This window comes from Arachis hypogaea, chromosome 10 (assembly GCF_003086295.3).
Source record: "Arachis hypogaea cultivar Tifrunner chromosome 10, arahy.Tifrunner.gnm2.J5K5, whole genome shotgun sequence".
NCBI classification, from domain to species: Eukaryota; Viridiplantae; Streptophyta; class Magnoliopsida; order Fabales; family Fabaceae; genus Arachis; species Arachis hypogaea.
In genome coordinates this window covers 37350021-37364035 of record NC_092045.1, presented here as the reverse complement: position 1 = coordinate 37364035, position 14015 = coordinate 37350021, and the positions used below count along the sequence as shown (strand labels likewise).

General features: G+C 39.1%; 1 non-coding gene across 1 annotated transcript; it reads left to right on the top strand.

Annotated features, from left to right (window-relative positions):
- The first annotated feature begins 8742 nt into the window (after positions 1-8742).
- On the top strand, positions 8743-8846 carry LOC112718502 (small nucleolar RNA R71). Its single transcript, XR_003160840.1, has one exon. It is a non-coding gene; the product is annotated as a small nucleolar RNA R71 (small nucleolar RNA).
- Positions 8847-14015: the final 5169 nt, after the last annotated feature.

The window sequence follows — 14015 nt, the reverse complement described above, 5'->3', positions numbered from 1 at the left end:
ACGACCTGATGTTTAAATACTTCGGTTTATAGATTTTAGGGGTTTGTACTTGTGACAAATAAATTTTTGTATGAAAGGGTTATTGTTGTTTTAGAGACTATACTTTACAATGAGATTTCATTAGTGAAATTCTAAACCATCAAAAATCAAATCATCATCGGTCTTCTTCTCATATGTCCAAACCACCTGAGACGCGATTCAACCATCTTTTCCACAATGGGTGCTACTCCAACTCTCTCCCTTATATCTTCATTCCTTATTTTATCCAATCGCGTATGACCACTCATCCATCTCAACATCTTCATCTCTGCCACACTCAGCTTATGTTCGTGCTCCCCTTTAGCCGCCCAACACTCTGTACCAAATAGCATAGCCGGTCTTATAGCGGTGCGATAGAATTTACCTTTAAGTTTTAAAGGCACTTTTTTGTCGCATATAAAACCAGATGAACTCCGCCATTTTGACCAACCTGCTTGGATCCTATAATTTACATCCTGTTCAATCTCTCTATTATCCTGTATGATGCACCCAAGAAACTTAAAACTTTTAACTTTTCGTAGGATGTTTTCTCCAATCTTCACCTCTATATTGGGGTTTTCCCTTCTCAGACTGAACTTACATTCCATATATTCCGTCTTGCTACGGCTTATGCGCAGACCATACACTTTTAAAGCTTCTCTCCATAACTCCAACTTCTTATTTAGGTCTTCCCTTGACTCTCCCATAAGGACGATATCATCGGCAAAAAGTATGCACCATGGCACAGGCTCTTGGATGTGTAATGAGCGGATAATTTATACACTTTTTGGCACTATTTTTAGTTAGTTTTTAGTAGGATCTAGCTACTTTTAGGGATATTTTCATTAGTTTTTATGCTAAATTCACATTTATGAACTTTACTATGAGTTTGTGTCTGTTTCTATGATTTCAGGTAATTTCTGGCTGAAATTGAGGGACCTGAGCAAAACTCTGATAGAAGGCTGACAAAGGACTGCTGATGCTGTTGGATTCTGACCTCCCTACACTCAAAATGGATATTCTGGAGCTACAAAACTCCAAATCGCGCGCTCTCAATAGCGTTGGAAATTAGACATCCAGAGCTTTCCAGCAATATATAATAGTTCATACTTTATTTGAGATTAGACGACGTAAACTGGCGCTCAACACCAGTTTCATGCTGCATTCTAGAGTCAAACGCTAGAAACACGTCACGAACCAGAGTTGAACGCCAAAAACACATTACAACTTGGCGTTCAACTCCAAAAGAAGCCTCTACACATGTAAAGCTCAAGCTCAGCTCAAGCACACACCAAGTGGGCCCCAGAAGTGAATTTCTGCATCAATTACTTACTTTTGTAAACCCTAGTAGCTAGTCTAGTATAAATAGAACATTTTACTATTGTACTAGGTGTCTTTGACCATTCGATCTTTTGACCACATCTTTGGTCCTTTTCCATTATTTTTGAATCCACATCATATTATGGGGGCTGTCCATTCGGCCATGCCTGGACCTTCATCACTTATGTATTTTCAACGGTGGAGTTTCTACACACCATAGATTAAGGGTGTGGAGCTCTCCTGTACCTTGAGTTTTAATGCAATTACTACTGTTTTCTATTCAATTCAATTTATTCCTGTTCTAAGATATTTGTTGCACTTTAACATGACGAATGTGATGATCCGTGACACTCATCATCATTCTCACCTATGAACACGTAACTGACAACCACTTCCGTTCTACCTTAGACCGAGCGCATATCTCTTGGATTCCTTAATCAGAATCTTCGTGGTAGAAGCTAGAATTGATGGTGGCATTCATGAGAATCCGGAAAGTCTAAACCTTGTCTGTGGTATTCCGAGTAGGATTCAGGGATTGAATGACTGTGATGAGCTTCAAACTCGCGATTGTTGGGTGTGATGACAAACGTAAAAGAATCAGTGGATTCTATTCCGGCATGATCGAGAACCGACAAATGATTAGCCGTGCTGTGACAAGAGTATTTGGACTTTTTTCACTGAGAGGATGGGATGTAGCCATTTACAACGGTGATGCCCTACATACTGCTTGCCATGGAAAGGAGTAAGAAGGATTGAAAGTATGAAAGCAGTAGGAAAGCAGAGATTCAGAAGGAGCACAGTGGTGGACGAAATTGTGATCCTCAAAGTTGGTCTCTTTGTATTTGTATGAAATCAAAAATACCCCAAAGAGATCATGGTGTGATGAATTGGGATCTTAATAATCCCTAGTGTGATCATAACTCCGTTCAACTTAACCAGCAAGTGTACTGGGTCATCCAAGTAATACCTTACGTGAGTAAGGGTCGATCCCACAGAGATTGTTGGTATGAAGCAAGCTATGGTCACCTTGTAAATCTCAGTTAGGCAGATTAAATGGTTATGGGTTTCGGAAATTAATAATTAAACAGAAAATAAAATAGGATAGAAATACTTATGTAAATCAATAGTGGGAATTTCAGATAGGCGTATGGAGATGCTGTGCTCCTCTCGAATCTCTTCTTTCTTCTTACATTCATCCAATCCTTCTTACTCCTTTCCATGGCAAGCTGTATGTAGGGAATCACCGTTGTCAATGGCTACATCCCATCCTCTCAGTGAAAATGGTCCTATGCTTTGTCACAGCACGGCTAATCATCTGTCCGTTCTCAATTAGGTTGGAATAGAATCCCTTGATTCTTTTGCGTCTGTCACTAACGCCCAGCCTTCAGGAGTTTGAAGCTCGTCACAGTCATTCAATCCCAGAATCCTACTCGGAATACCATAGACAAGGTTTAGACTTTCCGGATTCTCATGAATGCCGCTATCTATCTAGCTTATACCACGAAGATTCTGTTGGGGAATCTAAGAGATATGCGCCCGGCCTAGAGTAGAACGGAAGTGGTTGTCAATCACGCGCGTTCATAAGTGAGAATGATGATGAGTGTCACGGATCATCACATTCATCAAGTTGAAGGGCAACGTATATCTTGGAATAAGAATAAAAGAGAATTGAATAGAAAGTAATAGTAATTGTATTGAAACTTGAGGTACAGCAGAGCTCCACACCCTTAATCTATGGTGTGCAGAAACTCCACTGTTGAAAATACATAAGTAAAAGGTTCAGGCATGGCCGAATGGCCAGCCCCCATGGTCTAAGGACTAGGCGTCCAGAGATGTCTAATACACTAGTAAAAAATCCTATTTATAATAAACTAGCTACTAGGGTTTACATGAGTAAGTAATTGATGCATAAATCCACTTCCGGGGCCCACTTGGTGTATGTTTCGGCTGAGCTTGATCTATCCACGAGCTGAGGCTTTTCTTGGAGTTGAACGCCAAGTTATAACGTGTTTTGGGCGTTCAACTCCGGATCATGACGTGTTTCTGGCGTTTAACTCTAGACAGCAGCATGTACTTGGCGTTCAACGCCAAGTTACGTCGTCAATTTCCGAATAAAGTATGAACTATTATATATTGCTGGAAAGCTCTGGATGTCTACTTTTCAAAGCCGTTGAGCGCGCTCCATTTGAAGTTCTGTAGCTCAAGAAAATTCATTTCGAGTGCAGGGAGGTCAGATTCCAACAGCATCAGCAGTCCTTTTGTCAGCCTTTTTCAAAGTTTTGCTCAAGTCCCTCAATTTCAGCCAGAAATTACCTGAAATCACAGAAAAACACACAAACTCATAGTAAAGTCCAGAAATGTGAATTTAACATAAAAACTAATGAAGACATCCCTAAAAGTAGCTTGAACTTACTAAAAACTACCTAAAAATAATGCCAAAAAGCGTATAAATTATCCGCTCATCACAACACCAAACTTAAATTGTTGCTTGTCCCCAAGCAACTAAAAATCAAATAGGATAAAAAGAAGAGAATATACTATAAATTCCAGAATATCAATGAATCTTAATTATAATTAGATGAGCGGGACTTGTAGCTTTTTGCTTCTGAACAATTTTGGTATCTCACTTTTTCCTTTGAAGTTTAGAATGATTGGCTTCTCTAGGAACTTAGAATTTTGGATAGTGTTATTGACTTTCCTAGTTAAGTATGTTGATTCTTGAACACAGCTACGTATGAGTCTTGGCCGTGGCCCTAAGCATTTTGTTTTCCAGAATTACCACCGGATACATAAATGCCACAGACACATGACTGGGTGAACCTTTTCAGATTGTGACTCAGCTTTGCTAGAGTCCCCAGTTAGAGGTGTCCAGAGCTCTTAAGCACACTGTTTTTGCTTTGGATCACGACTTTAACCACTCAGGCTCAAGCTTTTCACTTGGACCTTCATGACACAAGCAGATGGTTAGGGACAGCTTGATTTAGCCGCTTAGGCTTGGATTTTATTTCCTTGGGCCCTCCTATCCATTGATGCTCAAAGCCTTGGATCCTTTTATACCCTTGCCTTTTGGTTTTAAGGGCTATTGGCGTTTTCTGCTTGCTTTTTCTTTTTCTATTATTTTTTTCACCAATTATTTTTTTTCGCAAGCTTTTTGCTTTTTCACTGCTTTTTCTTGCTTCAAGAATCAATTTCATGATTTTTTAGATTGCCAATAACATTTCTCTTTGTTCATCATTCTTTCAAGAGCCAACAGTTTTAACATTCATAAACAACAAGATAAAAAATATGCACTGTTCAAGCATTCATTCAGAAAACAAAAAGTATTGTCACCACATCAATATAATTAAATTAAATTCAAGGATAATTTCGAAATTCATGTACTTCTTATTCTTTTGAATTAAAATATTTTTCATTTAAGAGAGTTGAAGGATTAATGGATTTTATTCATAGCTTTAAGACATGGTTACTATATACTAATGATCATGAAGTCGAGACACAAAATATAGATAAACATAACATAGAAACCGAAAAACAGAAAGAAATAAGAACAAGGAATGAATCCACCTTAGTGGCGTCTTCTTCTTGAAGGACCAACAATGTCCTTAAGCTCTTCTATGTCCCTTCCTTGCCTTTGTTGCTCCTCCCTCATTGCTCTTTGATCTTCTCTTATTTCATGGAGAATGATGGAGTGCTCATGATGTTCCACCCTTAATTGTTCAACATTGTGGCTCAAATCTTCTAAGGAAGTGTTGAGTTGTTCCCAATAGTTGTTGGGAGGAAAGTGCATCCCTTGAGCCATCTCAGGGATTTCCTGATGATGAGTTTCCTCATGCATCTCTTGAGAACCGTGAAGGGTCTCTCTTGCTTGCTCTATCCTCTTCTTGGTGATGGGCTTATCCTCTTCAATGGAGATGTCTCCTTCTATGATAACTCCAGCTGAGTAACATAGATGGCAAATAAGGTGAGGAAAAGCTAGCCTTGCCATGATGGAGGGCTTGTCGGCTATTTGGTAGATTTCATTGGAGATGACCTCATAAACTTCTACTTCCTCTCCAATCATGATGCTATGAATCATGATGGCCCGATCCACAGTAACTTCAGATCGGTTGCTAGTGGGAATAATGAAGCGTTGAATGAACTCCAACCATCCTCTAGCCACAGGCTTGAGGTCCAGTCTTCTTAGTTGAACTGGCTTGCCTTTGGAGTCTCTTTTCCATTGAGCTTCTTCCACACATATGTCCATTAGGACATGGTCCAACCTTTGATTAAAGTTGACTCTTCTAGTATAGGGGCGTTCATCTCCTTGCATCATGGGCAAATGAAATGCCAACCTCACATTTTCCGGACTAAAATCTAAGTATATCCCCCGAACCATTGTGAGATAATTCTTTGGATTCGGGTTCATACTTTGATCATGGTTCCTAGTGATCCATGCATTGGCATAGAACTCTTGAACCATTAAGATTCCAACTTGTTGCATGGGGTTGGTTAGGACTTCCCAACCTCTTCTTCGGATCTCATGTCGGATCTCCGGATACTCATTCTTCTTGAGCTTGAAAGGGACCTCAGGGATCACCTTCTTCTTTGCCACAACATTATAGAAGTGGTCTTGATGGCTCTTGGAGATGAATCTTTCCATCTCCCATGACTCGGAGGTGGAAGCTTTTCTCTTCCCTTTTCCTTTTCTAGAGGATTCTCCAGCCTTAGGTGCCGTTGATGGTAGTGGAAAACAAAAAAGATTGTGCTTTGACCACACCAAACTTAAAATATTGCTCGTCCTCGAGCAAGAGAAGAAAGAAGAGAAGAAGAAGAAGAAGAGAATATGGTAGAGAGGGAGAGATGTAGGTTCGGCCAAGGTGAAGAAGAGGGGGTTGTGTTGTGTGAAAATGAAGTAGAATGGAAGGGTATATATAGGGAGAGGGGAGAGTGAAGTTTCGGCCATATAGGGTGGGAATGGGTGGGAAAATGTTTTTGAATTTTTGAAGGTAGGTGGGGTTTATGGGGAAGAGTGGATGGATGTGAGTGGTGAAGGGGGTGATTGGGAAGAGGGATTGAGGTGATTGGTGAAGGGTTTTGGGAAGTGTGACATGGGGAAGAGTAAAATAGGATTAAGAAGTAAGATGGGAATATGTTAGGTGGGGATCCTGTGGGGTCCACAGATCCTGAGGTGATCCTGTGGGGTCCACAGATCCTGAGGTGTCAAGGAATTTCATCCCTGCACCAAATAGGCATGTAAAATGCCTTTGCACACCATTCTGGTGTTTAAACGCCGAGTGGTGCACATTCTGGGCGTTCAACGCCCACATGTAACATGTTCCTGGCGTTGAACGCCAGTTTCATGCGTGTTACTGGCGTTCAGCGCCAGCTTTTTCCTCTAGGCACATTCCTGGCGTTCAGCGCCAGAATGTTGCTTGTTTCTGGCGTTCAGCACCAGATTCATGCTCTGTTATGGCGTTGAACGCCAGCCAGATTCATCTTACTGGCGTTGAACACCAGCCTGTGCTTTCTCCAGGGTGCGAATTTTTTTCTGCTGTTTTTGCTTCTGTTTTTAATTTTTAGGATTTTTTCATGACTCCACATGATCATGTACCTAATAAAATACAAAATAACAATAAAATAAAATAAAATAAAAATTAGATAAATAAAATTGGGTTGCCTCCCAACAAGCGCTTCTTTAATGTCAATAGCTTGACAGTGGCTCTCATGGAGCCACAAAGGTGATCAGGTCAATGTTGTATAGTCCCAACACCAAACTTAGAGTTTGGATATGGGATCTTAACACCAAACTTAGAGTTTGGTTGTGGCTTCCCAACACCAAACTTAGCGTTTGACTATGGGGGCTCTTCTTGACTCTGAACTGAGAGAAGCTCTTCATGCTTACTCTCTTTTGTCACAGAGAGATGGCCATGTGCCTTAAACACAAGGTAGTCCCCATTCAATTAAAGGACTAATTCACCTCTGTTGACATCTATCACAGCTCCTGCTGTGGCTAGGAAAGGTCTTCCAAGGATGATGCATTCATCCTCTTCCTTCCTAGTGTCTAAGATTATGAAATCAGCAGGGATGTAAAGGCCTTCAACCTTTACTAACATGTCCTCCACTATTCCATAAGCTTGTCTCAATGACTTGTCTGCCAATTGTAATGAGAACAAGGCAGGTTGTACCTCAATGATTCCCAGCTTCTCCATTACAGAGAGTGGCATAAGATTTATCCCTGACCCCATATCACATAGAGCTTTTTCAAAGGTCATGGTGCCTATGGTACAAGGTATTATAAACTTGCCAGGATCTTGCTTCTTTTGAGGTAGAGTTTGCTGAATCCAGGTATCCAGTTCACTAATGAGCAAGGGAGGTTCACTTTCCCAAGTCTCATTACCAAACAACTTGGCATTCAGCTTCATGATAGCTCCTAAATATTGAGCAACTTGCTCTCCAGTCACATCTTCATCCTCTTCAGAGAAAGAATAGTCTTCAGAGCTCATGAATGGTAGAAGAAGATTTAATGGAATCTCTATGGTCTCTATATGAGCCTCAGATTCCTTTGGATCCTTAATAGGAAATTCCTTCTTGCTTGAGGGACGTCCCAGGAGGTCTTCCTCACTAGGATTTTCGTCCTCCTCCTCCCTTGTGCATTCGGCCATATTGATTACATCAATGGCCTTGCACTCTCCTTTTGGATTCTCTTCTGTATTGCTTGGGAGAATACTGGGAGGAGTTTCACTGACTTTCTTACTCAGCTGGCCTACTTGTGCCTCTAGATTTCTGATGGAGGATCTTGTTTCACTCATGAAACTGAAGGTGGCCTTTGACAGATCAGAGACTAGATTGGCTAAATTAGAAGTATTTTGTTCAGAATTCTCTGTCTGTTGCTGAGAAGATGATGGAAAAGGCTTGCCATTGCTCAGCCTATTGCGTCCACCATTGTTAAAGCCTTGTTGAGGCTTTTGTTGATCCTTCCATGAGAAATTTGGATGATTTCTCCATGATGAGTTATAGGTGTTTCCATAAGGTTCACCCATGTAATTAACCTTTGCTATTGTAGGGTTCTCAGGATCATAAGCTTCTTCAGAAGCTGCCTCTTTAGTACTGTTGGATGCATTTTGCCATCCATTCAGACTTTGAGAGATCATGTTGACTTGCTGAATCAACACTTTGTTCTGAGCCAATATGGCATTCAGAGCATCAATTTCAAGAACTCCTTTCTTCTGAGGTATCCCATTATTCACGGAATTCCTCTCAGAAGTGTACATGAATTGGTTGTTTGCAACCATGTCAACGAGTTCTTGAGCCTCTTCAGGCGTTTTCTTTAGGTGAATAGATCCACCTGCAGAATGGTCCAATGACATTTTCAAAAATTCAGATAGACCATAATAGAATATATCTAATATAGTCCATTCTGAAAACATGTCAGATGGACATCTTTTGGTCAGCTGCTTGAATCTTTCCCAAGCTTCATAGAGGGATTCAACATCTTTTTGTTTGAAGGTTTGAACATCCACTCTTAGCTTGCTCAGCTTCTGAGGAGGAAAGAATTTATCCAAGAAGGCAGTGACCAGCTTATCCCAGGAGTCCAAGCTATCCTTGGGTTGTGAATCCAACCATATTCTAGCTCTGTCTCTTACAGAAAAAGGGAAAAGCATGAGTCTGTAGACTTCAGGATCAACTCCATTCGTCTTTACAGTCTCACAAATCTGCAAGAACTCCGTTAAAAACTGGTAAGGATATTCAGATGGAAGTTGCAGTTTTGTTGTATTAAGGCAACTAGCTGAGGCTTCGGCTCAAAATTATTGGCTCCAATGGCAGGAATGGAGATGCTTCTTCCATCAAATTTGGACATTGGCTTTGTGAAGTCACCAAGCATTCTCCTCGCATTATTATTATTTTCGGCTGCCATCTCCTTCTCTTGTTCGAAAATTTCTGAAAGGTTGTTTCTGGATTGTTGTAATTTAGCTTCTCTTAGTTTCCTTTTCAGAGTCCTTTCAGGTTCATGATCAATTTCAACAAGAGTGCCTTTTTCCCTGTTCCTGCTCATATGAAAGAAGAAAACAAGAAAAGAAGAAGAATCCTCTATGTCACAGTATAGAGATTTCTTTATGTTAGTAGAAGAAGAAAGGGGATAAGAGTGAAGAAGAGTGGGTTCGGATATTTAGATGGAGAGAGGTGAAGAGAAGTGTTAGTAATTAAATAATTAAATAGAGTAAGAAAAGAGAGGGGAAATTTCGAAAATAATTTTTGAAAAAGGGGTTAGTAATTTTCGAAAATTAGAAATAAGATAAGATTAAAATTAAAATTTAAAACAATTAAAAAGAATTTTTGAAAAAGAGAGAAGTATTTTCAAAAATTAGAGAGGGATATGTAGTTAGTTGGTTTTGAAAAAGATAGGAAATAAACAAAAAGTTAGTTAGTTGATCGAAAAAGATATTAAAATCAAATTTGAAAAAGATAAGAAGATAAGAAGTTAGATAAGATATTTTGAAATCAAATTTTGAAAAAGATAAAATTTTTGAAAAAGATAAGATAAAAGATAAAAAGATTTAATTCAAAAATTTGAAATTACTTACTTCACTAACAAGAAACTACAAGATAAGATTCTAGAACTTAAAGATTGAACCTTTCTTAACAAGAAAGTAACAAACTTCAAATTTTTGAATCAATCACATTAATTGTTAGCTAATTTTCGAAAATATGATATAAAGATAAGAAAAAGATTTTGAAAAATATTTTGAAAAAGAATTTTGAAATTTTCGAGAAATAGAAAAAATAAAAAAGATATGATTTTTGAAAAAGATTGTGAAAAGATAAGATTTTTAAAATTGAAAATTTGACTTGACTTGTAAGAAACAACTAATTTTAAAAAATTTTGACTAAGTCAACTCAAATTTTCAAAAATTTGGAGAAAAATAAGGAAAAGATATTTTTTTGATTTTTGAATTTTTTAATTATGAGAGAAAAACACAAACATGACCCAAAACATGAAAATTTTTGATCAAAACACAAGATGCATGCAAGAACACTATGAATGTCAAGATGAACACCAAGAACACTTTGAAGATCATGATGAACATCAAGAACATAATTTTGAAAAATTTTTGATGCAAAGAAAACATGCAAGACACCAAACTTAGAAATCTTTAATGCATGGACTCTAACAAACAAAAAATGCATATGAAAAACAAGAAAATACACCAAACAAGAAAACATCAAGATCAAACAAGAGGATTTACCAAGAACAACTTGAAGATCATGAAGAACACTATGAATGTATGAAATTTCGAAAAATGCAAGAAAAATTTTTAAAGCATGCAATTGACACCAAACTTGAAAGTTGACTCAAGATTCAAACAAGAAACACAAAATATTTTTGATTTTTATGATTTTCTAATTTTTTTGGATTTTTATAAATTTTTTTCGAAAATATTTTTGAAAAAAAAACGAAAAAGAAAAGAAAAATTTTGAAAAGATTTTTGAAAAGAAACTTACCTAATCTGAGCAACAAGATGAACCGTTGTAATATCCGGTCTAACCGAAATTAATTAAATAATGAGTTAAGCAGGAGCGAATATGGTTGGAATATTTGGCAATTGGAATTTGATGATTTCAATGTGATATTTGGATTCAGTGAATTTTTCCGAGTCGGAAGACATAGTTTTCTGCGTAAAAGCGCGCAGTGGAATTTTGACCGGCAGTACCGACTGAGACCTGTCTGGTACTGCAGCTGAGAAAATTGATTATGAGTAAATAAGATTAAGAAATGAGGGATTATAATTAGGGGAGGTAGAAATATTTGAAGTGCGATTTAGAGCGCTAATCTTAAAGGTTTTGGTCCAAAATTGGGCCAACGGACAAAAATAAGTGAACTGGGCCTAAGTGGGCCAAGACCCAACATATATAAACATTAGTTATGAGCATTTCAGCTCATTTTACCCTAAAAAGAAGGGTTGGGGCGCTGAAATTGGGAGAGAGAAGAGAAGAGAGAAAACCTAACTCTCTTTGATCTTCAAACCACCATAACTTGAGCTACGGAGCTCCGATTGACGAGCCGTTTGCGGTCACGCGTCGCTCTTCTCATCCTCTACAATTCTATCTAAGTTTTGTGGTGAGTATTCCATTTATTTCTGCCCAATTTTCGAAATTCCCCACTGTTACACGTTTTTGGGAAGTTAGTGTTGAAATCTTGTGATTTTGGGTGTTTAGGGATACTCCAACATGGATTCTAAGTGGGTTCTATCCCTACTTCATATGGGCTGAGGTAAGAAGTGCTCAAACCCTTGTGATTTATCATCTTTATGAGCCCTAGGTTGATGTATGTATGTGATATTGGTTATGTTAGTGTATTTGGTGATTTTGATGCACAATTGGGAGGTTGGTATTGCTTGAGGAGCTTTGGTGAGGCTTGGGACTAAGGTTGGTGGAGACTTCTAAAGAAGAGGCTCAATTGATTTGGCTACAAGAGGTACGGTTTAAGTTTCATTTAAGTACCGTGTGGTGTGATGAGAATTCCTAGGCTAGATGCCCCTAGGATTAAGTTTGGATTGTGTAAATGGTTGGTGCTAATATGCATAGTTGGTATGTAATGTGAATTGATGATTGGGTTGAGAATTGTGTGGCCTTGTATGCTTGGTGTATTGAAAATTTGATATATTGGGTAATGAGTATTGATTTGTGGTTTATGCATTTAAATTGTGAAATTGGGCCGGAGGCCGTGAATTTTGGGCCAGAGGCCGAAAAGAGGTAAGTAAGGTAAGTTGATGTGTGCATTGTATGATGACACAAGTGATTGGATGAATTTCAGATAATAAATATATGAATGATTGGGTGGGTTATTGAATAATGAGGTTTGAGGAGTTGAAGTGTGGAAATTGGTAATTTTTGGTGAAATTGTATAGATGAGGTATGTTTGGTTTTGGTTGAGGTATGTTATGTGGTCATATATGTGATCATGATTATTGATGCCTTGATGGTATGATAATGCATGAGAGATATGTATGTTGTGATATATGTTTGAGGAATGATTGATGTTGATTTGGGGATGAAACCACGTGATAGTGAGTATGATATTGATCATGTATAATGATGGTTGATTGGAAATAGTATTGTTGGAAATTGGGATGAGGAAGGATGTATGACATGATGTGTTTGTAATTTAGCCATTTGTTTGAAATGGGTAAAAATGGTTATATGGCGGTTTTGTGAATTGTGGTAATGTGTCAATGTGTGAGTCGAGGAGGCTTGACGTTGAATTTGATACATTTCAATTGATTTCAAAGAAAAGGGATGAAATTGGCATGTTTTGATTGATTTTGAAAAGGGTTGGAAATGGTTTGTTTTGAAATGGCACTTTGTGGTTTTTATGAAAAATATGGTTTTTGGGCATACTTTGGTGAGACATAACTTGGACTACGGATCTCTGTTTTGCGCCAAATCTGTTTAGAAATGAAATGGGGTCCGGGATGTCCATGCCGTTCGAAGAACGGATGAAAAATGATTTAAAATGAGGAAGTTATGTCCATTGGAAGATTGGGGTCTAAATCTGTGAATTCTGCAGTTTTTAACTTAGAAAATTTTTAGTAGAATAACCCCTTGCGCGTGGGTGCACTTGGCGCGTACGCGCCGATCTTCCAGAAAGCGCCATCCACGCGTGCGCGTGATGTGTGCGGGCGCGCGGATAGTGCTGCACCCAATGCCCGGCCATTTTCCAGAGAGTTGTGCCAGAACTGTGCCAGCTTTGTGCCTGGGGCACGAGAGTATCCACGCGTACGCGTGGTTGACGCGTGCGCGTCGATTTGGCAAATTTTTAATCCACGCGTTAGCGTGCATGACGCTCGCGCGTCGATGAGTTTTTAAGGCCATCCACGCGTGCGCGTGGAGTACGCGTACGCGTGGCATTGTTTTCATGCCAAAGTTGATATTTGAGTTTTAAAGGCCAAATCTCATACTTCTAAGCCTCCGATCTCACCCCTTATGTATTAAATCATTATGATATGCCTAGCAATGAGAAAGGAGCTAGGGGATGTGGTAACTTGCGAGTGAAGCAAGGGGAAAAGTTATGATCAATGATGATCAACGATGATTATATGAGATATGGAGGATGACGGTGGGAGTACCGTATATGCCATGAGCCGAAGGGCTATATTTATTGATAAATGGCTAGTTCTTGATTGGACCATGAGCCGGATGGCTGAGTTATTGCCGGGTCACGGCAAAGCTATTATTGATTATGGCTGAGAATAATTGCATATGTGATTAATGAATGAATGTGTTAAATGGATAATAATGGAAGATGTTGAAATGTGATGTGTAACCCCGGGTAGTAGGCAGTGGCGTTGTCCACTTGCTCCGGGTCTGAGAGGAAAAAGGATGTTTATGATAAATGAGTTTAATTATGGAGTTTTGAATGAATGTATTTGTGATACTTGGGTAGTAGTAAGGGTTGTGGTTCGTCCCGCTTGCTCCGGGTTAATGCTTAAGATACCTGGGTGGTAGCAAGGGATACCTGGGTAGTAGCAAGGGTTGTGGTTCGTCCCACTTGCTCTGGGTTAATGCTTGAGATACCTGGGCAGTAGCAAGGGTTGTGGTTCGTCCCACTTGCTCCAGGTCAGAGATTGTGACGCCTGGGTAGTAGCGGTAGTAGTGGTGAATCCACTCGCTCCAGGTTGAGCTGTTAAACACCCGCCTGG